Raw genomic sequence first — 4,480 nt, forward strand, 5'->3', positions numbered from 1 at the left:
TTTTATATATATATATATATATATATATATATATATATATATATATATATATATATATATATATATATATGAGGTGATGGGTGTTAACTGAACTTAATGTGGTAATCATTTCTCAATACATATAAGTCAAGTCATTATTCTGTATACCTTAAACTTATATAGTGCTGTATGTCAATTATATCTCAATAAAACAAAGAAAAAATAGTTTTTCAGTCACCAGAAATTTTGTTTTTCATTGGCCTTCAATGAGGGTCATTCTGAATTACACCAATTAATATTAAAGGGAAGTTTTGCTAGGTCCACAGTAGAGCAAGCCTCCCCACCCCCTGCCAGATCTCTGCTCTGAGTATGAAAAAAGGAGACACTGGGCCAGCCGAGTGGCGCGTTGGTTAAGAGTTGGCTTTGGATGCCAGCTCTGAGCAGCAGGGCCCTGGTTTGGATCCCACATGAGGGCCAGTGACGCTGTGCCCTCTACAGCTAAGATGGTGAACAACAGCTCGACCTGGAGCTGGGCTGCTGTGAGTCGCCTGGCGATGGCGTAGGCTGCAGTGGAGCTGCAGTGGGCTGCTGTAAAGCTATCGTGAGTGGGTGGCAGCCAGCGTGAGCTGCCAAGAGCCTCCGTGAGCGACTGTCCAGTGGCCAGTGACCAATCTGCCTCACCTGGGAAAAGCGCAATGATAATACCAACATGGGCCAGTGAAGCGACATCCTCCACAACTAGACTGAAGAACAAAGGGACAGCAACTTGTCTGTTCCCCTCCCCCAATTTGCCAATTAAAACTTAAAAAAAAAAGACACTATTTATTGATTGACCAACTGGTAACTATTTTGTAAAAACTCTTAAATCCCATTAAGAAATTAACTTGTAGAATACCTGAAGGATAGCAGCAAAAGTGGAAGCCGTAGAATTGAATAAAATTAAATAATTCTAAAATAACTGAATTGTAACCAAAGTGACTTCTGAACTGGCGGGCCTCTTCTGAAAAGGGAAGAAGAAGGTGAAGTGAAAAGCTTGATTGGTTCGGAGAGTCTAAAGGTTTATAAAGAATGGGAACAGGCTTTCTACTCAATGATGGGTCCCTGAAAAATAAGGAAGGAAAAAAACCCCAAACTCTCTATTTCATGATGCCTTTGGTGGAACACTGGATTGGTACAAAACATCCATTCCAATCTATTTCTAGTTTGCTTTCCAGTGTGCAGGGCTGGAAAGTTTAAAGCTACATCCCCCAGACAGTCTTGCAATTAGGATTCCTTATGTGACAGAGATTCCACCATCCAAAGTACCATGCTACCTGTGGAGGGAGGGCGTGAGTAAGGCAGAGACTATCTGCTGCAGGTTCTGTGATCTGCTCAGTTATAGAGGAGCTTACTTTTCCTGTGGCATTGTTCACTCAGGTCACAGTGACTGTAGCTTCCTGAGCACCAACAGGCAGGTGCAGGACATTGTTCTATGAGTTAATATGTTAATACTAGCAAATGTGATGAGTTCTAGGGTGGCAAATTCCTGGAGGTGGCAGTTTCCAGAACATGGCAGCTTCCTGATGGTGGCAGAGGGGAGGCATAATTTAGAGCCAGCAGCTTCCCAGTTCAGCACATGGTTTCCTGATTGCAGAAGAATCAGTAGCTCCCTTGGTGGCCCAGTTTGCAGTGAGAGTGGATCCTGAAACATTAGTCTCAAAGAGTTTCTCAACCCTGGCTGTGCATTAGAATCACCCGGGGAGCTTATTAACTGTACACATATACATGCCCAAAGGTTTGGATTCAATATGTCTGCAGTGGATTCCAGAATCAATATTCTTAAAAGCAACCCAGATGCCTGTGATACAGAGGTGAGGTTGGGAACCACCGACCCAGAGACTCTTTCATTAGCCCTCCCAACATCTCCATAAGCCATTTAATACCCAATGTTGTGTCCATTTCTGTTTAAACTGTCTAGAATGGATTATTTTTTCTGTAATGGAAGCCTGGCCAGTGCAATGCCTGGGGTCAAAAATTTCACAATCAGAGTAAATCAAAGTTTAAACAATGAAAGTTCAAATATGCCATCACTTCCTGTCAGTAAAGGAGTATTAAAATTTTCAGTGCTTACAGAGAGAAGAAATAAAGATTGTAAAAAAAAAAAACAAGCTAAGAATGATAATAAAACTAAGCCTAGAGTTTTGAAAAATAAGTTGCTGTCAAGAGATTACAGCATAAAGGCTTAGGTAACATACATTCTATAATCACTTACATCCTGATAGTTTATTTTTATTGTTTCTTTGCTTTGAAGCTATATGTTTTATTTGGGGGGGGGGATGAAATAATAGCATTAAAAATAACCCTTCCATTGTCCTGTTTAAATGAACCATAATTTCTGGTCTGTTGCTGCCACCTACCAACTAATCAAGGCAAAGCAGGTCATGTGAATATGATTACTATTCCAATCTTTCAGGAATGTTAGTACCATCTAAGTTTTCTTTCATTTCAGTATCACACTTCAAAAACACTTTTAGGTGCAAGCTAAATCCTTAAATGATAAGCAGTTTAAGTGTCGTTAGGGCTCTTCACTCAACAGATCACTTAAATATGAAATTACCTTGACCATGAATTACCATCAGGCACGGATGTTATAGAAAATGCAAAGCTTACAAGAAAATTCATTCAGTAAATGTTGGTTGAACTCTCACTATATAGTAGGTAATACAGTATACTCATCTACTATATTCTTTAAAATTAGCCTTCTTTAAAGGTCATATGTTCAATAAATAAGATGATGATTACCAAGGTATAGAAAACTGAAAAATGGAAAGATTTCATTTAGAATTAATTATTTTCACTACAATTTATAAAATCTTGCCTTAAAAAGCAGCCTTTCATTCACTCATTCAATACATATCACTTGAGTGCTTACTGTGTCCTTTGTGTAGGTTCTAGGAAGAAGGTGGTGTCTAATTTAGAGATGGGGGTGTGATAGGAAATAGACTGTCATGGAAGGTCTCTGAGGAAGCGATATATGAAGGATGTATAGGAATGAGCCAGAAAGAAAGGAGGGGGAATTTAATCCAGGCTGAGAGAATACCATGGAAAATGCCTGGGCTTTCCAAGTAGGAGAAATGGAAAGAACACCAGTGTAAAGCATTATTAAAAAATGGGGAGCCGGCCAAGTGGCGTGATGGTTAAGAACTGGCTTGGGACTCCAGAGGCCCCGGTTCGGATCCCACATATGAGGGCCAGTGACACTGCCCTCTACAGCTAAGATGCTGAACAACAGCTCAACCTGGAGCTGGGCTGCCGTGAGTCGCCAGCGACGGCATAGGCTGCAGCCCCTGTGGCAGTGGGTTGCCATGGGCTACAGTGTGTAGCCAGCAGTCAGCGTGAGCGGCCAGCAGCCGCTGTGAGCGGCTGTCCAGAAGTTGGCGACTGATCTGTCTCGCCTGGGAAGAGCGCAATGATGGTGCCAACTTGGGCCAGTGAAACAACGTCTTCCACAACTAGACTGAAGAACAAAACGACAGCAACTTGTCTGTTCCCCTTCCCCTAATTCCCCAGCACTGTTCCCATCCCCCACAATTCCCCAATAAAAATCTTTAAAAAAAAAATGGGGAAGGTGGCTGGCATTAAACATGGCTGTCAATCCAGGCAAAAGGGAACCACAGGTGCCAGGCTATGTAAGCCATGGTAAAGAGGCTGGTTCTGCGTACAGTGGGAAGCCAGTGAAGGATGCTCAGGCTCTGTGCTCCATGCTGCATATCAGAACATTTCGGAGAGGGGGGGAGGATGGGCATCAACATACACTGTTCAGAACACTTCAGTGCATTTCCCTTCTCTCCCAGATCCTTTATCTAGTTTTAATAGTTACCCTCAGCTGGTGGTTGGTCTGCTACAAGCTAACCTGAAGAAAGGGTCTTCTCTGACTTTCTCTGAAGACTATTTCATTACATCTTCAGTCATGTCAACTCTCTCACCTCTTTTATATCCTTTATTCTCTCAACTGGTGACCTTCACTAATGCTTCAGGGAGAAAATTAAATTCACAAAAACCTACTGCTAACTTGTAGCAGATATGGTAGAATAGAGCAGTCCCATGGACCCAGGGAAACAAAAATTGGAGTTCAAGAAAACAAATGCAGCCAGCACTTGAGAAGTGAGCTAGCCCACATTTGATGTGGCTTTTGCCCTTAGGACATTTACCAAGCCCTAAACTGTGCAATGGTGAGAAGGCAAGAAACCAAGCAGAAATCATCTGCTAAAAATATAAGCAGAGCTTTTGGCAATTTCATGGTACTGAGTAGAGAAAAATTATAGTTCAGATCTCACCAAAGAAGATGGGCCCTGATAAACTCTGCAGATGACTGTGGATACTCCTAAAGACACGCTATGAGTAAGGGCAAAGGGAAATAGACCAACTCTCACAAAGGCTGTAACAGCCTAAAATTATCTCACACCCTGATTACATCAATATGATCTGGCCCCACTGTAACTGCTGACAAAAAGAAAGTTAA

This window comes from Hipposideros armiger, unplaced genomic scaffold (genome assembly GCF_001890085.2).
Source record: "Hipposideros armiger isolate ML-2016 unplaced genomic scaffold, ASM189008v1 scaffold_366, whole genome shotgun sequence".
NCBI classification, from domain to species: Eukaryota; Metazoa; Chordata; class Mammalia; order Chiroptera; family Hipposideridae; genus Hipposideros; species Hipposideros armiger.